Source organism: Battus philenor, unplaced genomic scaffold, assembly GCF_028537555.1.
Source record: "Battus philenor isolate CCGP_79_NKW_IND1 unplaced genomic scaffold, ilBatPhil1.0.hap1 SCAF_3, whole genome shotgun sequence".
NCBI lineage: Eukaryota > Metazoa > Arthropoda > Insecta > Lepidoptera > Papilionidae > Battus > Battus philenor.
Window position 1 is genome coordinate 5,856,917 of NW_027181693.1, and position 26,445 is coordinate 5,883,361.

The 26,445-nt window shown below is 32.4% G+C and overlaps 1 protein-coding gene across 1 annotated transcript in view; it reads left to right on the top strand.

Annotated features, from left to right (window-relative positions):
- Nucleotides 1–4,742: 4,742 nt before the first annotated feature.
- Nucleotides 4,743–26,445, top strand: part of Gp150 (glycoprotein 150) — a 31,950-nt gene continuing 10,247 nt past the window's right edge. The window contains exon 1 of the mRNA XM_068770843.1: nucleotides 4,743–4,848. The gene's annotated coding sequence lies outside the window, so the exon portion shown is untranslated. The remainder of the gene's footprint in view (nucleotides 4,849–26,445) is intronic.

Below are 26,445 nucleotides of genomic sequence, written 5' to 3' on the forward strand. Positions count from 1 at the left end.
ATTCTTTCTAAAATTATACATTACGAATTTGTAATATCATCCATTAAGAGGTTTTAGGTGATTAGCACGTCATTTTGCATTATTTATAAGAATATGAGCAAACAGGTTTTTAGGATCAATCGAAAAAAATATTATATAAATAATGTATTTTTAGTAGTAATCTTTGAGGGTTGTGTAGTTTGCTGCATTTGTTATAATGTTTTGAATCAAAATAGTACCTATCATTCTGATTTGTCACCCTTTTTTTATAACGGATATTAACGCTTGAGGGGGCGGAGTGCATATGCCATGTAGCCTTTATCTTGTTTTTGATATAGTACTACCGAAAGCACTATACCGCACCTAAAGGAAGCGCGGCGAGGTGGGGGCCGCACAAAAATAGCATGTGCGCCGCTGCTGCGACTGTTGACTCTCTCCAATCTTACCGGGCGCATACCAAAGTACAATAGTTTCGGTAACGCTATAGAAAAACTTCATGACTCTTCCGTGGCATATTGCACCCAATTTATGTTATGCAGTTATAGTCATCGATATTCATAACGATTTTTGACTAAGAATTGCAATTACATTAAAAACATAGTTATTATATTATTGTCATCATACGAGACATAAATTGAAATTTACCATAACGCGTAATCGTACACTTTTTAAATAATTGTTATTAAATTAACGATAATTGACATCTGTAATGGATTTAATCGCAGAAATTTATTACCGCTTAAGATATCCGAATGAAATCACTCAAACGTTTACAACAAACAAATGAGTATTACCTTCAAGATTGATTAAACTAAGTCGAGACATAAAAAATTGGGTTACTGAGACGAGAAAAATTACATTCGTCCAATACAATGTTGGACTAACGGTAAACGCGTGTCTGCACTACGAAATTATAATTTGAAGCGATCGACGATGACGGATGCCCACTTGATAATATTACTGCCATCTCTTGACGGAAAGACAGTATAAAATAGAATAGTAGAATAGCTGGTCCAGTTTTAAAATGTATCATACACTATACATTTCAAAACAGGCATCCTCTTATCAACCGCATTGTATTTTTTAGCATTGTCAAATTATATGCTCATGGCAATATTTATATTATATAAATATTTATTTATTTATTACAATGATTTTATTGAAAAAAATAATAATTTACGAGTATATTCAGAAAATTTATGAAATGGAAAAAATTATATATGGCAAACAATTGTGTTTCTAAAATTTGCAGGAACAGATATAAATTAACATATAAAAAATGGTTAACATACGTTCTGTTATGTATCATATTTCATGATTGTTTACAGTGTACACATAAACTAACTCTGTGCATGGATTGTATGTAAATATATCTCATGTGAAAGTCTCCTGCGGTTGACTTACCTCAATATATCACTATCTATGTCTATAAAACATTGCGGACGTCTTGTTGTAGGATCGAGGGTTCGACACCCGCTCTTTGCGGTTGAAATTAATGATCTAACTTCTGGTCATCCGATAGCACGTGTCTTCCTAATGGATTTTAATTTATGTAACTGTTATTACCTTCCTACTTCGCACGTGGTTATCAACATCTATCATTTTTTTTAAAGTTTACAAAATAATTTTTTTACTAACAAGTTAAAACCATAACACATTTTAAATAATAATTACACTTTAATTATCGTTAATACTTTATAAATAACCCATGCATAGCTCTTTAAGATCGCCACGATGACCGGTCTTGCACTATCCGCATCTGGCGACTTCCAGCGACCTTGACTATGAGGTCAATTCGCCTAATGGGAGGCCTACCCACGCTGCGTCTACCAGCTCGTGCTTGTTACGTGAGAGCCTTTAGGGTAGCATATTAACTTATTAAAAATATAGGTATTCTTTCCTTCTCTTCCCATTTGGTCTATTAAAGATAGATATAATTAAGAAGACATTTTAGAATAATATTCCAAAAAAAGAGGTAATATAATTTATGAATAATGACAAAATTATAAAAATTATTTTCTATCTACATCTGACGAGAGTGAATCAAAAGAACCGTTAAATTCAATGGTTCGTTACTAACACATCACATTATTATTCTTAAACCGTACATGTGATTGCGAATTAATTGATTTGGACTTTCACAAGCGTCGGTTATCGCTTGATAAATTATTGTACAAGTGATTCGAATAAGGCGGCAAACTTAAAAGCAATCCGTTTAATATAAACAAGATACATACACTACGTCCTATAAAGAAAGTGATTATTTAAGAAAAATCAACAAGCCCAAAATACACAGGTAAAATGGGAAAGTTCAATATAAAGAGATATTCGTAAAATAGCAACACTATTGGTGTTGTGTCACGATCGTTGACTGCCATCCATCTTTACAAATAAAAATGAATCGCTAAATGTCAATAAAAAATTAGCTAATATGTTTTTTCATATTTAAGAAAGGGCACGAGGAAGTTTTTGTAGCAGACAAAAGACGCAAAACTGCGGAACAATATTTTCGCCATACAAACTAGAAAGTAACCTGAAATACCTATGTTAGGTATACTGTCAAATATTTGACGTTAATCAAAATCAAAAAGGTGTGTAAGAATTGAATCAAATAAATCATTGCAGTGAAAATATGATCATATTTACAATCCAGTAATATTTAAGTCTTATGCACGTAGTAAATAGTGTTAGACTTAAAAATTTTGCTGGTGATTTTTTTTATTTTAACTTAACAGGATAATAAATTTTTCAAGTAGCATGTCTGTTCGAGCAGCTAGTCTTAAAAGCTATTTATGGTTTTTTAAGGCAATAAATATTTGATACAATGTTATATAACAATTTTTTTTTAAATTTACAATTTTATAACAGCTACTTATGCACGTCTTAATTTGTTCTATTCCATTAATGCATGGATCACCATTAGAACAAAATTTAATATTCATTAAAACATGATGATATTTAATGATATTTAAGTATTGTCACGGATCGATACGAGATGTGTAGGATATCAATCTCCAAGGTTGACAGTGTTGACTTATGTTAACACCGTCTAAAAATTCTGGACGCAGACTGATTCCAGCCGATCCTTTCAGAAATCCATGGAGGAGGTGTATGTCCAGCTGTAGAAGTCCAACAGCTTAAATAATAATGACGTTGATGATATATTTAAAATAATCTCAATGACGATTAACGGGTTATATGTTACTAATGAAATATTTACATGATTTCATCGCTGTTTGTACCTTGGCATTTACCGTTGGCTTGAATTGCTCGAGTACTAAAGAAGCTTAGCATAAACCTCTTATAGTAACTAAGCTCGAGAATTCTTGACTCGGACCGTTATTACATATTCCTTAAGTCTAGAAAGAGGTTAAGTTCTTAGTCTTTTAGTGCCTAAAGGCGAAGATCACAGATACAGCCATTGTGTGTTATCGCTGGTGAATTAAGGCACTAAAATGTGATTTCTCATTTCGGGACCCATTGGCAAACTCACATTCGCTTATCGAGCCATGGAAAGAACTTTCGTCAGGAATGAAAAGATTCGTATACGGTCGAAAGTTTGCCAATATAACCCAGAGTATTGTCAATTTTAATTGGCACGAGGCAGGCCACATAGTGCAGCCACATAATGCGCAGAACAGAAAGCCACATGAGCCTTTAGGTTCTGAAGTACAGACTCCGCATGCGCAGCGAAGGTGAACAGATGATTTTGTTAAAGCCGACGGAAGACGTTCAATACAGCTATGACATATACAATACAGCTGAATATCTTTGACATAGGCCCATATCCAGAGGTGAACTTCTTGACGGCGGCTGAAATGATAGTGATGATGAAGTTTTTAAATCATTAAGCAAATGCTCCATGGCAATGACTGGGTACAAGGGACCCCAAAAGCGAATTGCATTACAAAGACAATTAATAAATTTGCAATATAATTAAACATTGTACTTTATTTAACATATATTATACATTTTAAACACCGCCCTCTTGTAGATATTATTAGAAATATTATTACTTTTACTGACAAGCAATTTACGACACTTTACAGTTAAAGTATTTCATAATTATCACTAGATGGCACTATAATATACGCAATTGTCTATACTTTGTTTTAAAACTAGATGGCGCTACTAATTATTTGAATTTACAAGCGTGTATGTGGAAAACTTATGTACAAATCCTATGGATTAACTGTTTGCATTAATGAATATTATTAGATGTAACGGAAACATATTTTAGTTTTTATCCAATTAGTGTCTGATTTTTAATAAAATAATATGCGGCAGTATTTTTATATGAGAATTTATGAATATTTATGAACTAATGAAGAAAGAATAGTAATTATCAGTTTGGTTGCTGTTTATTATTATTATTTAGACTATCCTTTTTTAGTTAAGAACCCTACAATAGTAAACAAAGTTTAGTTTAAAATGATAGGAAAAATGTGATCTAATATGAAGTTTTGTTCAAAGCAGATGGAAACCATTTGACTTTAACAAGAAGCCATAAATTGTAAATATTTTGTATCATTTTTGAGTTGAGAAGCAAACACAAGATATGACATTGTTGGGCGCACCGGTGATGTAGGTTGCTGCACCACAGGTAACGAAGTAAACACATAAAAGTACATCTATTTCTTATTTCTCACAAGCGTACTTTATATAGCAGAAAGAGACAGCAATATTTCGCTCGCGTCACTGAGCAAACAAGGTTTAGCCTTCCGAGTCTGAGTAACACTCGACGGGTTTGAAGTCGGAACGGACCGGCGCCATTACTCTCGACGTATCCGTGCGAACGTGACTGTGTCTGCTTTTCATTTGTTTTTCCTTCATCGATCGTGTCAGAACATCATTACTGCGCAGTGTAAGGTAAGAGAGTTACATTCATAAGTTGTTTCGGATGAAGTGCATTGTGTTTACGTGAAGTGAGTGTAATAGAAAGGAGATTATTTGTGGGTCAGAGGAGCTTTCTCGCTTATTTATGCAAAGAATTTACCGAGGGCGGTACGTGCATGTAGGATAGTCGGAGGCTCGCAGGCGCGGCGCGGTAAGCGTCGCTGCCTTCGCCGCCTGCGCACCCTAACTTAAGTCAAAAAGTGACCAATTTTTCAACTTTATGCTAACACTGTTTTGTGGTCGATCAGTGTTTTCGTAATTCTGTGCCATTGTTTGTGACGCGTCTTGTTCAGTACGGAAACAATAGATGTCGATTTCAGAGTTTCTTTGTATGGAGTATGTCCCTGCGATTTGTTTCTTAAGAACATATTTCCTTTTGTCTTTTATGAATCTTTACGTATTACGAGTTACAACACGGTAATTTTTGTTAAAGCGTATGTTTATCAGAAACGAATTATTATATTGTAGATATATATAACAAAACATGGATATCAACTCAGTGTCTGATATGAATATACAGTAAACAAAATTAGAATGTACGTTTCAATTCAGAAGACAAAATATATTAATAGCAGTTAATTCTTATAGGAGAAATGAGATTATGATAAAAGGCCTACAAAAGTATCAATGATTTCTATGAACTATACCAGAATAATAGTGGTTCTATAGACTTCTCATCTTTTATTTGCCTAAAACAAATAGTTCATTGAATAATTCGTTAGACCATTGAGATAATTATTCAAAATTAGGGAGATAAATAATCAAAGTGAATAACGGAAACAGCTCAATTCTAGAGACTAGTGTATTAGGTAATTATTTTTTTTGTCTGACGACACTGAAAGTAAATATTACCTACGTTACGTTATGCTTGAATAAAAGTACGGCCTTCGCTTCGGAATCCGTGACAGGTCGACTATAACCAACCTACACTTCGCTGACCATTTGCTTAGTGCAATGACTGGGAAATACGGATTATAATTCATACATAAGCTAAATTTTAAACCTGATTATTTTCATACCAACACTAATTATATCTAAGGTTTTTTGTAGGTTTGTTTTGCTAGTGGAAGCATTTGTTAAATCAAACTTGTTGCTAGTTTTTTAAAAGGGTATATTATTTTAACATTCCAAAGAACAAATTCTTCCTACTCAATGAATCTAATGAATTATTGTAACAAATTCAGTTGAATGTTATAGCTAATGAAATGAATCTTTTTCAAGACGCCCTCTGGGGGATTCTCCGATGCAAAGCGCAGTAATTTAAAATATAGACTTTTATTTCTCCCTCACACTACAGAATGTGCTATTATTAAAGATTCGCTTGCAAAAATACAATCAGTATTGATCGGGATACACATTACGGTCCCCTTTTATTTCATTTACAAACTATATTCTATCTCTTTCTAACAATCATCTGGCCGACGTAACTAACGGTTTTTCTTCCAGTGACGTTTCTTTGTATGTTCTTGTTATTTTATGTGTATAAAACTTACAATTATATCTTATTGTTGTACATAATTCACAGTAACTTCAATAACGTTTATGCAAGTTAGTCACAAAAAATCAAAACTTACAATAGCATTGTGCAGTTCGACTATATGACGTCATTAACAAGAGCTATTTGTCGTTAATAACGATCAATCAGCACAATAAAGTTGTCTAGCCACAGAGCGGTCACAAAAAAGATCACGCGCATTGCAGCTGGAGTCGAGTGGGTTTTATAGACTTAACTTAATTTCTTCAATAACTTTTTACTGTAATTTGTACGTATGTGTATTATCAGTATTTTTTTTTTATTATTTGAAATAAGTACAATTTTAACAAGAAGCGACCACAGTATAATCATCGATGTAGAGTAACCATGACAAATTTTTATCGTTCCGCCTTCTGAACACAATGGTGTTTAAGACTTTGCCACGAAGTTTCTGGTAAACGCAGATGTTCTGAGCATCTGAATTATATTCACGTTTTATAATCATACAAAAGCCTTAACAGATTAACATCAAAACGTTTGCTGCTCTACGATTATTGACTGCGATATGTAGCACAAAAGAAAGAGTTTTCGAATGATTTATACATTGATCATTCCGGTGACTAAGACCTCCAAATATAGAACGATGATTTCACCTCTATGCACTTTTCAGCGTATAAATACAAAGTGAATTTTTTAGATCCGCTTGCGCCCAATTCTTACCTTAGGTGTTCACTTTGAAAAAAGTTAACTTGAAATTATAACCATTTAACAATTTTTAATTTTTTGAAATATTAATAACTAATGAAGTATCATTACTAGAATTGTAAATAAATCTTAGCCAAGATCGATGCTTCAGTTTTTAAAAAAAGAAACAAGGTACCTTGCATTAATATCATTAAACAAGTCATGATTCGACGGACTTAATTGTACGTGCAGTCCCTCAGAAATAATCTTATTTGATTTACTAACAGACGCCGAATTATTGCATCAGAACTTATTTAAAAGTGACAATAAAAATGTCTATACGCTTAAAATACATCATTTTATTAAAAATGTTATTGTTTACTTATGCAGTATAAAAACAAGATAAAATAACAAATCAGATAAAAAGTGGTAATAAAAAAAATTAAAACAGGAAAAAAATAAATACAGAGGATAGTAGGATTACAAACTACGATTTTTTGTCGAACCATTATGTGGATAATTGGAAGAAATTTTTTTTATAACATTTATGTTATAGTTAATAACAGTGTTTACTATTTCATACAACGCTTAAACGTTTATTCGACCGCGCAGAAACTTTTTTTAAACTACCAAAGGGCATTACTTACAACAATAATCCTTTCAAAAAATAAAACACTCAGTTTTATATTAATATATGAAGTGAAACGATTGTTCTCGGAACAATATATCGTTAACTTAGTCAAGGAATTATAATAGCAATATAAATATTTTCATACTTGCGTATAGAGGAATAAAATAATATTTTGGCGAAATATTAAAATCTACTGCAACCTATAATTATTTACTAATAGAGCGAGACCAAGTTGAAGGCAATGAGCTGGCCAAGTAACATGTAAAATAGATAGCCACGGGGCCTTAAGGTTTTGATGCGATCATTCACCGGCAAGCGCAGCGTTGACCGTCTTCAAGGAGGACAGACGACCTTCTTAAAGTCGTCGGAAGACACTAGATGCGGGCCACTACCAACCGGAAATCTGAGAGAGAGGTCTAGCAATGGAAACTACCTACGACTGAAATGATGTTGATAATAATATTTTTAAATATATACCTTAAAATCATTTTCAGATCTGAAAGTTTAACCTTACAATTGGGCCAGTTAAAAGTTAATCTTAAAACATGCGTAGATGAATGCATTCTGTTCGGAGTTAACAATCTCTCATTCATTCCAGTTCCTGCAGTCTGTCGGACCGGTTTCGTACCAATTAATTTCTTCGTACATATTACAATGATTAACCTTTTTGGGAGATCGTAAGCAACAAATTTTCAATTAATTATTGAGGCCGGGTATGTTTTAATAAATAAAATTCACCTCACGACCGCCATCTCGATAAAAGAAGAAGAAACAGTAGTGATATATACATCTCTTTTGGTTCCAAATATAACAATCGTTGATAAAACAGATATTCAAAACATTTTCCTGTAAGAAACTACAAGGGGAATTTTCTCATTGACTCGATATCGAGGAAAAGTAATATGTTCTTGCTAACCTTTTTACAAGTAATCGCAATGGCGTCTCGATTTCTTGTTAATTACAATTTATAGAAGTGCCATTTGGCCAAACCCGCCTGTGTCAGAAAACAATTCTTCACTTATGTTCATTAAATCTCATCAAAATATATGAAAAGATATGAATTATATGTATACAGAAAAGTATTTAAAGACTTCGTGTGAAGTAAAATATATTCGATATTATTATATTTAGAACTATATAAAGAACTTAAAATGCTTTAACAAAACGCAAAGCGTTGTTATGGCAACGGAGTCAATCATATATAGTTAGTGACACAGTTTTATAAATGCCATATTTTATGTTCTGTATTTAATTATATGTTGTATTTATTTTGTGAAAAATTTTGGACTAATTGTTACGTATTCAATTTGGTTCAGCAACTAGAAAGTGTAAGTAGCAATTTTTTAAAATAATTATGTTAGTTAAAAAGGCACAAATATATTTTATGAATTTACGAAGTAACTAAAGTAATTTTATCCTGTGGTTGGTGTAAACATTATAAATATTTGTTTAAACCTATTATAAATATTTACTTAAACTAATATTTCTGGTATATAAAACAATGTTACATAATCTATTCTAAAGTAAGGACTATTCATATATTTTTTTATAGTTTTCATATACTTTACACATATTACAAGCAGCATTACTTCAAGTCACGGTTATTTTAGTGATTATATGTAAATACAATTTTTATGTGAGTCAACATTAAAACCGTTTGACAAGCGTATTAACTTTCGCGATTAAGTAATTCGGTCAGGTTTTACATAAAATATCGTCTCTACAAAACTAGAACATTCTTTTCAAGTAATTTTTATTACGTTACGTATTTCTCTACGCGATGTAATTAGGAATGAGATTTGTAGATGAACAAAAGTAACCGACATGGCCCAGCGGAATGGCAAGTTGAAGTGACATCAGGCAGGTCACAGCACGCAGAACGTGGTCGTTGTGGTCTTTACGTTCTGGCGTGAACACTACAGGCCAGCAAGCGCAGCGTATGATGTACACCAACAATTGACAGATGACCTTGTAAAAGTCAATGGAAGACTACATACAGACCGCTACCAATCGGTTCCATTGGAAATTAGCGGAAATACATTGGCTGAGTCCAACGAAGTACGTCATGGGCCGAAATGATAATCTTTTGTATATTATAAAAATGTTTGTTATAAAATAACTGCATTGTTTTTTTTTTTCAAATAGAACTATGCGTCTCAAAATTATCTCGCTGAATAACAAACTTGGGATTTTACGTAATTAAAGACTTCAGACTTTAAGTAATGAACTTTAGAATAAAGAGGTATGCACTTTAAAATAACAAAGGCGAGCGATCACCGACTCTGTATAATTTAGCACAACGAGCCTTCTTATCGCTAAAGAATTTTTACTTCAAACAGTACGCAGTACTGGAAAATAAGATATTACGATCTCCGCGGCGTCTGCGAAGCGAGAGATAAGGTTCAGGCCATGGTAAACAAAGACCTCCAATTCTACCGACGAATACAACACGTAATTTAAAATTTATTTTATCTATGACAAAAACTGTGACTAGTACACGTGCATAAGCGTTGACACGTTTATACAAGTTTTGCTTTGTCTTTTTATGTAGATTTTTTATTACTACAAATTGTCTGCTTTTATATTTAAGAAATAAAGTTATTAATATTAAAACGAAAGTAAAAAATGCGTAGACAGTATTAAAAACAATAAAATGTTTAATTGCGTGGTATGTACGTCGAATGCAGTTGAAACACGGCTTTTAGTACAACGCTATCCGACTCTTTCAGACGCCTATTAGCATATTTTTATGCAAATTTACAAGTACGTGACTAATTTGTATAATTAAAGAATTTATATCGAACGCGCTCTGAAAGTTAGTGCACTACATACAATGTTGCTAAACGAAAACCAATATGTATTTCAAATGCGGTAGTTTGCAGATTGTTTATAAAACGATAAAATTATCGAAAAAACATTATCCTTAGGCAAATGCAAAATCGTTTCGCTGAGGTATGCATCTGCTTTACTGTTTTAACACCAAACATGTGAAGTCAATATTAGTAAATCTATAACCAATAACATAAATAATTCATAACGTTACATGCTTAGGATAACTATGAAAACTACTAAAGATTTAAAAGTCGAAAGTTATAAGTATGGAAAAATAAGCTTAAAATCGAGTATTTGCTCGCACGAAACTTGTTAGAAAATTACTTAGTATAATAAAAGTTGTTTAAAGAAACTTTCTTTGTTTAGTTTTTGAATTGTTGCTCATAAGAATAACATTGACTTTATACGCGTTTATAAATGTACGTGTAATTACAGTATTGCACTTTGGCATGGATTCCATCTTTAATATATAGAAAAAAACTGGTTTTGTATCAACTAAAACTTTACATATATTTCCATTAGACATAAATGATTAAAAAATTTACTTTGTTTATTAATTGTCATTCTAAAGAGGCTCTAATAAAATTAGGTGAAAATTTAAAAAAATAAAAATGTAGACGTTTGAATTACAAATCGTATGTACTGTACTACACCTGTACCTACAGGTAGCGACGCAATGTGAAACGATAATTTAACGGCAACAATTCGGGGAAACTCAGACAATCAAACGGACGCGCCAATGTATAATACATCGAACAAGACCATTATTTCATTATTGTTTGAACCAATGTAAAATGAGAAATTGGTCCTGTAACCGCAGTTCCCACAGGTACATTCGAGCTGTCAACAAACAAAGCCTCGTCCAGTTGCGAGTGAAAGCTCGGCGACGATTTAAAAATAACCTACCACTTTTTTATCTCTGCTCTACAAAATTTACAACGTCTTTCATCGCTCGCGTCGGAGTGAGAAAGAAAACTCGCCATTCATGTAATGAGAATCCATAGTGGTACGGCTTACATCGTACCCGTCTAACCGATCTCAACAGTTGCACTCGATTGTACGTCTAAATTGAAAAGGGCCCTTAAGGTGTTCAATTTCATTAAATTCAATGTACATGTACGTACTTTACGTAATGAATCGTAGGCGCGTTTTTATTTCGGTAAGCGTCGAATAAGTAATAGTGTAAACATTTAAGTATCTAATGGATGCCGTACGACCAGTTTTTCAAGTCCAGTTCGAACTTCAAATTCTAATGTTTTTTTGGAATAACTTCAGTTTGGATAGGATTATTATCGGTAATTATCTATGACAACAAAGTTTGGAATAAATTTAACATTTAATATTACCGTATGTTGACATTACTCAAAGGTTTCCAATACAAATAATTCTTAATTTTATATATGACTTTTCTATCAAGACACTAACAAAAGTATACTTGCATTAGCTTGTCATCATTCGTCAAAATAGGGCACTAAAATTGTAATACATTAAAAGTGTAGAGAACTGGTGTTTGTCTAGAAATTGGTATTTTACAATCATAACCTGTTCACTTAATTGTTCTTATTTTCTGATACGGGTACCCAAAATTAAATTAGATGATTTAATCAGCTATTACAATAATAATTCTATGTAGAATATTCGAACTGTTTTAAATAGATGAAATTATGAACAAACATTATTACTGTTATTTCAAACGTATATTTTTATAGCGACTATTTTTTATGCGGACGAATTAAGTTAGTTTATTACTCCATAACAATTACGTCTTTCTTGTTGTTAGTATTCTACTGGGATTAAAGACAATACAGCCTTATACTACCCGTGCGCCTTCTTAACAACATGCGAGGATAGCTTAAAGCGGTTGAAAATTATTACTATCTGTTAATACTTCACATTCTTTTCCTAAATTTATTGGAATTTTTGTAACATTGTTACCATTGCCTATAACTAATTTATATTTACTACTCATTTTAAAAAGTTAATATTCCATAATTTGTAATAAATATTTATAATAATAAATTATTAGTACAGAGTAATTTAATAATCCATTAATTTGATATGACCTTATGCAATCAAAACGAATAAAATCCATGTACGGATTGTCATGTAGTCGTACATTCATAAAACTGGTCGTGACTCCACTGACATGTCATGTCCCCGTGGTTATTATTCAGTACCAGTATTAAATACTGCTACACCTATAAACGTAAGTGGCGATGACGTCTGCTAGCGTTCAAAATCGAATGAATGAATGAACGATTTATATTTTGTAGAATTTTTGAATAGTCAGAAATAATTTTGAATACATTATAATTGAACAAGAGACGCTGAATACAGGCCGTTACCAATCGGCCTTTTTTCAAATGCACAGGGAAAGGCCTGTATTCGGCAGTGAACGTCCTACGGCTGGAATGGTGAGGAAGCATCGGTGATCAGATAATTACGCCAGTTGTTTTTTGACTGATAGTTTATGAAAGCTACAACATTTATTACTAATAGATAAATTGAAAAAGGAATTATTTTCGCACAAGCATGTCTTGCCTTGACTTACCGGACAATTTACGTCCCGAGATGTTTGGATACAAAATTGCATTCCATATAAGGCTAACACTTAAAACTTTAGATAAATATGCAACTAAATATTCATATTCTGGTTAAAATTGAATGTCCCTTGTATTCAACACTCTCTTTGACAGTTTTTCTGATTTTTTGTCATCTTTCATGAGAATTGAATTTTAACTATTGAGCAGAAATGTTTCGGTCAATGACACGAATTCAAATTACTTTGTAGGTACTTATGTTTGATAATAACTGTATTCACATACTTACACTTTGTTAGTTCAGCTTTATTGCATTCATTTATTAGAACAACGTTCTTAATAAGAAGACCGTTGTTTGCCGTGTCTAATTAAAATAACACTTTATCTACATCTGCTATTTCAAATTTGTTTTTTTGCATGACACGTGTATTTAAATGTTAGTTACAACAATGTATGATGACATGAGTAATAAATAATAACGAACAAGTTTAAAGAGTATTGTTTATTCTGAAAAAGTACGACTTTTGTCCGTAGTTTTATTTTTCATCATTTATGTTCAAAAACAACAAAAAAATTATATCAAATCTTTTTTCCTTTAACTTGTGATGTAAATTTTTACAATAAAGACATTTTTAAAAAGGTTATTGATATCAATGACATTTGGTTTCAAGAGAACGGTGCCAGATATACGGCCACCGAACCTTGTGTAATCCTACAAAATTCAGCCGTTAATTAGCCGATCTGATCATGCAATTTAACACTGTTGTACTATATTTATGTAATTCTAAGGATTTCTAGCCTTTAGACCCTCAGGAATTGATTTCAGGCTCACACACTTTGTGACGTAAGTAACGAAAAAAGTCCCTCGTTTTGACAACCATCGTCATTGTCTTAGCCCCAGCAAGTCTAATGCTGGACATAAGCGTCCATCATAGAGTTCCACTAGGACCCTCATCCAGTGTATTCCGAAATTCTTAACAAGATCGTCTGTGGACATTTTACCTGCGGATGGACGTCCGACACTGCGCTCGTCGGACCGTCGTCTCTACTCCAGAATCTAAACGCCGCAAGGACCATCTGTTTTACGCGTTGTGTGGTCTACGTACAACCACTTCAACTTGCCAATCTGTCGCGCAATGTTATTTTCCTTCGTCTATGGATCTTCTGATTCGATTTCTTAATGATATTTTAATTTGATTTAATGTAATAAAAAGTTTCGTGGTAATGATGGATATAGTATGATACCGTCTGATATCATTTGTAATTGCAAAACAGCCATTTGCGTAATAACAAAAGGTTCAGTATTTATTAATTAAAAAAAGAATGCTTTATTTCTATTTGAAACACTAATTAATGTTGAAAAACTTCTAGCAATAGTAATCCTATAAACAAACAATATGTTTAAAAACAAAACTAATGAGTTGGTGCATATAAAAATATTTACCTAATCAATTCAAACAGCGTCTTCGCCGCGATTTATGGTCAAACCGCGAGGCCAAATTACCGAACGTTTTCTGATTTACACCCGGCGCGACTGAGCCGACGCTCAAAATAATTAATGCGTCCTTGATTTGATTTATTGCTGATTTTTAACAGGCTTTAATGTTCTCGGCTTGTCTCATTGAGTATGCAAGTATGAAATCTATGGGAAAGCTTAATGCTAATCACGTTCAGACATTGTTTTTAATTTTAATGTATTATAAATCCACACCAATCAGAGATCCGTCAATAAATCTTTATTATTCCTCAAATGACTAATACATATTATATTTCGTCTATTTCCTTGAAAAACGGAATACATGATCCAAAAATACCTAGCATATAAGTAGGTCTTGTTTGCAAGTAATCAATCAACCATTAAGATAAGGAATAGTTGAGTTATGACGCAGCATAAAAACTTATGCAAAGAAGTCGTTTTCGGATAATTTGAATAATGTTGCTTCAAAGACTAATTTGACGCATTCATCGAAATACATGCATGGGTAACCACATCATCGCGTGAAATATCTACTTAAAAACAACTTTTTGCACATGTAATTGCGATACGTTGAATGTAAAAGAGATTTTTTAAAATAAAATATGACATTCATTTATTTAATTTGAATATCTGTTTACATATAAGCATCATGCTTATATGCACAAAAGACGCGCTCACAACGTGAAACGTAAATACATTTTGGCATTCAAACAACAAAGCAAACGTGATCGTCGGTTATAGATATAAATTGGTCGTCTGACCATTTATCCAATGGAATGTACGATACTCTTGATTGAATAAGTGATCACGAGATTACTATGAAGCGGAAGCGAATAATATATTATAAAGCGGAATACAAAAGTAACTGCGTAGAGAAATATTCTCCGTATGAACTTGTACGGTCGATTGAGTTCATCGCTATAATTTTACTCTTTTTTTTAAAGTGACAAAAAGTACATGAAACAGCTTTAATCGGCGGTAAGATTTTTGTTCTTCAGAAACGCAACATCACCTCAAGACATTTATATCTTATTAGCGGACAAATAATTTACAAGAAAAAGCGCCCTCAAACCGGAAAGCGGTAAACCTAAACTACAATCTGGCAGCACACAAGCATACTATTGACGCACATGTGTACCTATAGAGGACTTTTGACGTGGCATTGGTTGCCGTCCAAATAAAACGATCACTTGTAATGTGGTTAAACACTATGAGCGACTGTTAAGAGTTTTTGTTAACTTTTGAATAACTCTTATCTCCGAATTCGTTGTCGATTCTATATAATTAAGTACTAAAGTAAATAATTCTCTCTAGGCTACTTATTTGGATTCTAATTATAATAACGATATACAATCTACACAGATTAACTTGTTCAATTTAAACTGACAATGTAAAAAAAATTTTATCCATGTTTATCATAAAAGTCCTGAAATTTGGTATAGAACCGTTACTTATATACGATGTATGCAACAGAAACATTATTAGTATAATATAATGCATAATTTTTTCCTTTGGGTAACACATTGTAATAAATAAAAGAAAATATTCAAAATTTATGCGAATGAACTCTGACGAATTTGGTTTTATATTTGCTCGTCACATATTGGATTCGACTTCTGCCTCTCAGACGTGCCTTATTTATTAACACCGCCTCTACCGTTGACAAATAACCCAATTGGTTTTCATTTCACGATTTTGACATTGAAAAAACTTGTATTCCTGATAAAAACTTTGACATGTTCATTTTGCACAAGGTCCGCTTTCTTTATTTCGAATTTATCGACTTTCAAGGTGTATTCTACCTGCCTTAAATAAAAATTAACATATCGCACTTTATTATTTTACAATAACCTAAAACAATCGATTTTTAAATTTTACATCAATCTCATTTTATCACAAGAATATGAGTGCAAGGACATCATGTTGTTGATGACAGTTATCTTCCAAGATCTATCAAATTTTAAGTAGATCAGGTTTAATAAATATGTGCAATACATTTTTAATTTCGAATTAAACTGTTGACGAATTTGAAAATATTTTTCTATCTTTTTCCCGAAAACAGTATCCAATACAGACTTCCAGAATATCGATTAAGACGGAAACAACGAAGTAATGCTAATATCGCTGCTAATCAAGTCAGCCAAGCGGTACAACTACCGTGTCTTGGCAACGAGGATTCCGGAAAGTACCAATTCCAAAAAGTCAAGTAAATCACCTTGATATATCTTGTCCTTTTCCACGGTCCATTGGAAAAACCGAACAGCAGTTGCTGCACAATGCGTAATATTTTTTGGCATCGACATTTCAAATGTATACGAACGTACAATTACTCTGTATTGGGGACATTTTGTTTACAACGTATTTAAATTTAGAATATCTCTTTTGTTACCTCGTTTTCAAACGATTTTTTATATTTTTCGTGCTTTATCTCTTTATTAACATCACTTAACTCGACGTTTTCTAGAATAAGCATTGTCGCTTTACGTTAATCTGTTTTAAGTATATAATAACCTTTATAAGGAAAACTGCAACGAATTCATGAAGTCTTGGCTTGAAATAATGAAGAGGTCCTTGTGTCGGTGTAAATTAAGTCCGGCTCTAAATATGGACTCCAGAGATATATAATCAAGGAAAACATGTATGTTCTATACTAAAATAATGTGAAATTTCTAAATTTAGGTTTATTCATCATCATTAAGAAGTGAGTACTATAGAGAGAAAAGTCTGTGTGAAATGAATATTTTCGTGACAGTTTTAGTTAAGTTAGTCCTATGAATATAGATCACGTGACAATCGACTGTCTTGTTCGAAACATTTAACAATCTGTTAAATGTGTCAACATATTTTGTAATCTTTACATGAGGATTTACTTTCTTTATAAGGAAATAAATAGTTTATTCCAGCAAAGATTTGACCGTTAAAACGCTAGAACAAAATTTATGAAAAAATAAGTGGTTTTTTTTTAATTGCTATAGTACGAAAGAGCTTCTGTTTGCCATTAATGCGCCACCCACAGTTTTAATGTAGCCAGTCGATCGGTCGCATGTGGTGTTCGTTCTCTAAACATGGCTAACGTACCTACGTCATGCTTCGCCTAATCGGTGGGTGTCCTTCACACCTCGCGCCTGCAACGACGCGACGTCTTCTACCTATGAAACTTGTGTACAGAGATAATAAATTACAAATTTGAAGAGAACCTATCAATGCTAACAAAAGTGATGGTATAATTATAATAAAGACGTGGCTTCACAACAATTTTACAAAATTTTTTATTAGTTTATAAAACTACAATTATTATGCATAGACAACAGGATAAAAACGTTATAATTAATAAGCTAAATTGCTATTTTAAAATTCTATATATATAAATGGTAATTGGTTATAGGCGTAACAGTTTTAGTGAATTTATAGCTCACTGGTCAGGAAAAAACGCATATGCAATCACTCTTTACAAAGTGATTACTCTGATGCACTCTCGTTATTTTTTTTTTTTTTGAAATGGCAGAGTGCAATAACTTTTGGCGAAAATAGCCTGCAAGGGCAGACAGGAAACAATAATTTATTTTAATATGTAATCATCCGCATTTTCTTACTATAATATTATTACATTATATTATTGACATGTTTCACTCACGCTTTTAAAGGTTCTATATCTATAACTATTCATCCTACATTGGTAATACAGATAAAAAATCTTCAATGTTTGATTCTTCAAATACAAAGGTGTGGCGTTACATTGTCAAGTTATAATAGAGAGTCTGATTATATATTTTAAATCCATTGATTTCCATTCTATCATGGTTCCACCTAATATTCTCCCATGTTCAAGTGTTAGTTACGAATGAATGTCAGAAGGTTGCAAGCAACACATGACATTTACAACGTCTGTGTGACAAGTACAAATATTGACTAACGAAAATGCAAAGGCTGTAACTAGTTATCAATTCTATTACATGAGCTATGCAGTCTATCATTTTAATAATTTTTGTATGATTAATTCTGTTTTGCTTTTTTTCCATTTTTGTATTAATTGCCATAAAAAATCAATTTAATGTTACATCTCTGTAAAAGGTTCAACAAAACAATTATTACCTTTACAATCTAAAGCTACCACGATTCTTATATAACGAAACATTTGATCTATAAAAACCATACATATGTATGTTTTTATATCTACATTTTGACAAGCACTTCGATTATACATTATCACTGGTTAAAGCACATGTACACGTATGTGACGTTCAATACGGGATTCCCCGTGGAAAATCGAAAATATTACTGTTTCCTCATATTGATAGAATGTTTTCGAGTACAACTAACAAAAATATTAGTTTACTTGCAATAAAAGGTTTTAAAAGAACTTACGTTTTATTTCTAAAACGCCCTTATAAATTAAAATTCGAATCAAATTAAGATGGGTTCATATTGGATCGACGCGATAGCATGTATCCGCTTTAAAATAATAAGTTTTTGTAACAGTCATTTACTGACTCGAGACGGCATATGCTTTTGCGAAATATTCATCCGCAACCGCGGAGTGAGACTGCCTTCGTAATGACGTCACAATTATGATCTCATCACCGAGAATAGGAAATATGAGGTTTAATTGTAGTTTTACAATTTTACTAGTGGCAAAGTCTTGTCCATTATTTTGATATGTTAATGTAATTTTTTATTTCGGCATAACGTTTTACAATTTGAACAACATCGAGATTTCCAAATGGACATAAATGTTTTGTGTATATTTTATAGTAAATCACGTATAAATTCAAATAAAGCGTCTAGCTTAAAATCTCGTGATTGCTTTGAAATTGATGCAACGACATTCATTAACTTATAGTTGTATACGCCTTAGAGTGCCCCAGTGCTTATATATATATATATATATATATATATATATATATATATATATATATATATATATAACCAAACACGTTTTACACACGTCAAATTTTTATAGACTTAATGGTAGTAGATAATTAAGATTAATGTCAACTGTAAATACAAGTCAATCGATTTGTATTTAAAACGGTACTCGCAAGAACGAACGATACGATCGGCAGGTGTTTTTTTACTTTTGAATGCTTGAATTTTTCGACAAATTTATGCGCATAATTGAAGATGTGCACTTTTATATAAATTGTTACTTAGCTTGTATGTATGCAGCTGCTGCGACATTCGTTGCGTGTATATAATATTATGATAAAAATAATAGACGATCGGAATATAGACTGATCATAATTACAACTGATAATTTATTACTATATCGCTATCGAAATGGATATTCTTTCTGGCATTTCTTTTTACAATCGATTAGCATATCTTTGCAGATAATCCTCTTCAGATTAATTTAGTATTATTGTACACTTCATGCTTCTTCAAGGATTTGTCATTAATGATTATATACAATAAGTTTTTGTGTAACATTGCATTGGATCCACAAAAAAGTAATAAATTTAAAAGTCGTTCAAATAAAAATCGATTTCATAAATTGGATTCCATATTTTTGACCGTTACAAATGGCATTACGATAAACTTTACTAAAGCATCATTAAAATGTAATAAAGTTCGTTAGTTTAATAGCGCATTGGAACGAACACATGAGGCGAATTCATTCCGCACGGCTGCGGAGGGCGCTTGCAAAATGTATCGGGCCTTCATCTTGCTGTATTGCGACACATTAATCTTCTTGCGCGCCTATGTACCGATATATAGCTGATGTTTTATGTATGTTTATAATCACTGATTGTTTACATAGAGAATCGATTAATATTTATTTCTTACCATGTGCTTTTTTACCTTTAACACCTTAAGTTCAAAATTAAGCATGGCAAAAAATACCGGTATGTCAGGCTATGAAGGATAATGTTTTAGTAATTCGTTGTTGTCTTTTTGACCTGAGACTTTTTTATGCGGTATTTATTCACCGCCTTTTTTTACTTTGTAATTGTGTTGCGAAAACTATGTTTATAGCTATTCGTCAATTTTTTCGCAATTTTATTGATGAGTGCAAGTTTATAAGATATAAACTACATCCAAATTTAGAAAATGTTAAGAACATTTTCTTAACATTTTCTAAATTATATTACACGTATATTATATTATGACGTCATTCTTTATTTTATGGTTTTTATTTAGAACATTCTTTACACAGTTAAAATGAAACTTTATTCATGTTTCATCATCCTTATATCAGGCGATAAACGCCTACTACAAGGCATAGGCATCACCAAAAGATCTACACGATGGTAATTGTTATTATATTTATGTTTACTGATACCAAATCCGTTTTCTAGTTTAATAGCGATCTAGTAAAATAACTAGGTTACGATAAAAACATATGTATGTACAACATCCTAGACAGCCAGACAATAACATCTCTCTGATGCAACTAATTATTACCAGATGGCTCACTTATAGTCAGATGAATGCCCTACCCGTCTCAATACTTTCTATTATATAGAAAAAACTCGTAACCAAAAGCACATATAATACACATTCCTATTCTTATGTGCCTAAACTGTTACAAGCTAAACTTTAATCAACGAACAAAGACCGTTCGAGATTACCTCTGAACAAACACTGTTCCCTCTCATAAAGATATTTAACCTATTCGAAATGGGTCATTGTCCCGTTGGCTTTAACACTATCGGTGGGTTGTAGTCGTAGGTACTGGCGCGTACAATGTCGCTTCATGCTCCGCGATTTATGATGCCATGGCATTTACGGACACAATACCGATGGAACTGCTCGTAAATAAACACTGATGGATACGAAACCTATAATTTAGTACACACCGCGTTATATGGATTTAATAAAACTATTTTTATGCGTATTTTTTATTTATGTATACAATAAATGGACGAAAAAACATCTTAAATGTAAGTGTGACGATGTGATCGCTTACAAAGTAGTTCTATTTAGATTATTTAGGTACAAAATCTTTAGCAGCTATTATGCTTGCTGCTACCGTAAGACATTGAATATTATCCCAGTAATTTCACAAATTACAACACCTTATAAATTAAAAATAATATTTGCGTACCGATTGGCGGTAAAAATATGCACCAGCTCAGTCTCTTTATCTCCTTGACAAACTTTTGTAACAGATCTTCTTTTGTTTACACCCGAGTGAGACTTCCGAGAACGCAAGTATTTTCAATATTAATGTACGGCTCTGAATCATGGTCAAGTCGCGCAACGTACTGGAAAAGGATTGAGGCTTGGAATGTGGTGTTGGAGAAAAATGTTACGCATACATAGACAACAAGTCACACCATCAAGTTCAGCTCATGATAAACCAGACACACGACAATATGTTACCAACGAATCCTAAGTTATTCTGGCCATTTCGACAGGAGGGAACCAGATAACTATGACAGACGTCGTAGGAAAAGTAGACAGAAAAAGACTACGCGGACGATCTGATCAACCGAAATGAATAATTGAACTCCTTATTTTTACTGTTTAAGGAAAGCAAAGGATTGGATAGTATGACAAAAGCTTGTCATTGATTCTGTCAAGCAGTTTTAGAACGGACACGACCATTGAAATTAAAAAAATGACTGATTAGTCTAGTCATTTCTTCGAAACATAACTTCCTGTCATCGAACGATCTTACACTTTATTACAATATCATCTTTATTCCTTTTATGTTGCGGGAGCGTATATAATGATCTTGCTCCAAATACTAACAATATATGTGCATGCATTAACCTATGAATATTAGAAAATGCAACGAATATTTTCCTCAATAATAATTGTTCGTTTAAAATAATTTGAAGCGGCGGTGAATCGTTTGGCTAACCTAATAACCAGCGGCATTTCAATAGCGTTACGCATTAATAAATGGCAATGCAAAATAACGAGTAAAGCGAATACGATCCGTCCACAGGCGGGCAGGAAATCAAAACAGAGCTTGAATAGCAACTGACCCCGATACGTAATTGGTCAGCAATAACGTTGAACATTAGACCACTCTAGTATTTAGGCCTCTAATCCAGCTTTATGAGAAGTGCGTCTCATTGGGAACTGCATTGACACTACACGGCAATACATCTTTTTACAATTGTACATTCTCAACTTCACGAAACACAAAAATCTATAAAAATTGTGTCCGATATTTTCTTTAATTATGTCTCTTTTATATTTCCAACAGTATAACTCATGTTTTACATACGTATCTACTCATTACAGAATTTTTTCACCAAGTCTTAATTTGTTGAATTCTAATAAAATATATTTTCATGAATGTCTTATTTTCGGGTGTGAATTTATAAAAAACAGTTGAACTGTAACAAAATCTAAATGTAGCGTTTGAGTTGATTTAAAATGTAATAAAATTCTAGAAGCCACTAAAGCGCTTGCTAATAAAAAGTAAAGTAGATCGATGGTGGTTGTGTGAATTGTATAATTTTTCTTAATACACCGGTTGCAAGCAGTCACCGCAAGCTGTGTAGGAACTGGTTATACTGGTAGGGAAGCATGGTCATACGTCTGCATAAAACCACCTGGAATTTTTTTAATGTATATTTTAATATAATTATTCTTAAAATTAATAAGAGTAATATTACATAAATTATGAAAAAGTCATAGTAATCATATTTTTGTAGTATAACTTTAGTTATTAATAATACTTTATGTATATGTTAAAATAACTTATTTTGCAGCAATATTTGAACAAATGTGTAGTCCTTTCCGATGATTATTTCGATTACATTTTATTACTTATAACACATCTAAAATATAAACACCCATCCATTGCCACATAAAATGTAAATAAATATCTTCATTGTGTACCACACTTTTACGCTTTGGTCCAGATGTGGTTAAACTTAAAAACATTCAGATTTGATGACACAGAAATAAATGATTGAAAGGCAGCGCTCTATTTCAAAATAACCAATATAAATAGTTTAATTTTTAATTATTGGCTAAAGGAAACAAGCGGCAATCATTGGTGCATTGTTATATTAATTGACCCGTATTAAGCGACTGATTCACTAAGTTGTTTTTAACGACAGCCGTAAAACCAGAAATGACCTCGACTGTATATATATATCTCATAGCCTCAATGTTTTGTATGGCAAACCTTAGAAATGTATTAGATTTAAAGTGTAACTCTTTACCTTTCATAAATAAACTCTTTAGGAACAATTAAAATGTATCTATCTATTTATCCATATCACACATTTATAATGACCACTTGTGTACATTAAGGAGAAAATATCAGAAGAGCCCAATTTAATACATGCTAGAATCCTTCATTTTAAAGCAACAAGGGTTCCAAACACGCCCGGATCTGAGAAGAGCCCACAACAACTCAAATGTTTTTTTGTGGTTATTTTAATAACATCTTTAATACAGTAGTAGAGCAATACATTCCTAAGTTTTATTATCACTTATAAAACCTTCACACAATAAGAGGAGATTACAACTTTTTGTTTAATAAACTTTTTAAATTTATTATTAGATAATACGGATAAGTTACTTGCGAGGATATATTATTAATGTAAATAATTCCCCCAAGTTACTGATTGTATTAACGAGTCGCACTATCACACGGTTGCCGTTCTGCTGAACTTTTGGTTTGCAAATTTACTGATTTGCAATCCAAAAGATAACAGAACCCGTCAAAGGTGTAGTGTGCAAATGTCTATACGTGCGAATACCTCGCTTCAGGTGTGAGCGCACCTGTCTCTTATAGCGATAACATTATGTTCGTTTAATTTTAATTAGTGGAAAAACACTCATGTATTTTAAACCTTCTTATACGGACTTGTATGAAAACAAGGCCTCGATGTAATCGTTGAGTAAATTGTGCTACTGCGAGCGCTCGAGAAAAACAAATGATTTCGACGACACATAATTATGCAAACATTAATAATACTATCGACCGGGACCAGGTGGTCGCCGCCGTGTAATTTGATAAGGCCGAAAAACTACATTATTTGGTTTCTTCACGCAAAAAATTATTTGCTGAGACGTTAACGACAGGTGTTAGAATTCGATATACGTAACTCTCAGTGGTATCTCAAATGCCGATCTTAAAGAAACTAAAACTATTACTGAACTACCGAATCAAAATCAAATTTATTTCCATTTAAAAGCCTTTTTTTATACATTCGTGTCATTCTGCCTATGTTCACGACGCGTGAAGAGTTATGTCCAAAGGACTATCGAATATTTTAGAATGATTTCGTAATAACAAAACCTCAAAATCATCATTTACTTTGTACGAAAATTGTACTTAAAATGTTTGCGTGTGACTTTATTTTCCAGTCACATTAACAGTGTTAAATTGCCGCAGTAAATTTTATAACCGTAACTGGTTATTAATGATTAGAGTACTTGTTAATAAACAGGTCACATAATATTATATTTAAGACTTGAATAGTTACCAGAAATATGGAACATGGAACAGAGTTACACTTGTATCAAGGATATTTTGTAAAGTAAATTCGATTAGGAATAATTCAGTGAATGCTTTTATAATTTGAAATGTAAATATTTAAAACTTTTGCTTTGGAAACCTTAATTGATTTCTTCTGGCTGTTTGTTATCTTATGCATGCAACTCGATGTTTTTCCGGAAAGCATTGTTAGAAAGCTATATATACTTCATCGGCAACCAAAACACGCCTGCAGCGATGCAAGTGCAGAGTAATGTAACGGCGTGTATTCTCGACGCCAGTAAATGTTCGGGCAGCATTTACACAAAATGTTTAACAATCAAACAAACACTTCAACGTCGGAAAAGCACGTTTCAAACGTTTTTAACGGTTCTCTGTAATGAAACGCTGAAAACTTCCACATATATAATTTAATGTGAAACAGTTTTATGCGATAATTTTAAAAAAATTACGGTTTTTGTGTGGCGCATAAAAATAACAAATTGATTTAATTGAACACGACATTATCAATCTAAAGGAAAAAATCTAACTTCTGCATCGCTAATCAGGATTTTTGTTTCTTTTCAAACTTGGTCGACCATTTTGAAATATGAGATCAACTTTTATCTGTTTATGAAAAGGTAATCTTATATTTCTTCAGATTGGCCCCTTAACCGGTTTTAAGTACTTTTCAATTCTAGCTTTAATAGTTTAAAAGTTTATTATTTTCACATTTTTATTAATGTATTGTGTATAATACCTTCTCTGACAGACTGTAACTATGGTACTGTAAAAATTTATTGCCCAGTCCCAGTAGAATGTAAAAACAAATATTAACAAGTATTTTAGAGTGATCACGTTAGGTTGAACGCCTCAATAATAAACAATTAAACAATGGTAGCCCAGCTGTAGAGGACTGAGAGTTGCAATCGCAGATTGCGGGTTTGATTTCTGGGATAGAATCTAATATAATTCATTTTTTGTGCAGTAATTAAACAAGCTTCCAGATGGTGGGCGGTATCGTATTCTACGTATTATAATACCACACTACGAACACCAACCTGCTTGCCAAGCGTGGCTATTGTGCTATATCCTACCATAGATATCTTTGGTGGTGGCAGTAGGCGTCTATACGCTGAAACAACGTATAATAAGCAATGGTTATAAAAATTTGTTTTCTATTTCGGACTTTAGTAGCAACGTCGTTATATTTTCAATGTAAGGTAAAAAATATTTTTATTTGGGTACATTTTTGGAGGATATTTTTTTTAAATTGATATCAATTGTAGTAGGTACATCCAGGCACAGATGTTTTGATTTACTACGCTCCTTGCAATTTTTTCACTCCAAAAAGACCTTTCACTATAACATAAAATTAAGTTAACATGACGAATTTGGTCGATACACTCCCCGAATTTTATTCTTAACAATCATTATCTTTACCTAAACTTGCTATTTATTGTTAATGCTTACATTGTTATATTTTGTCTGAAAATTTATATTATACTTTCATCGCTGCTGTTTTTTTCATTTCACAGCCGT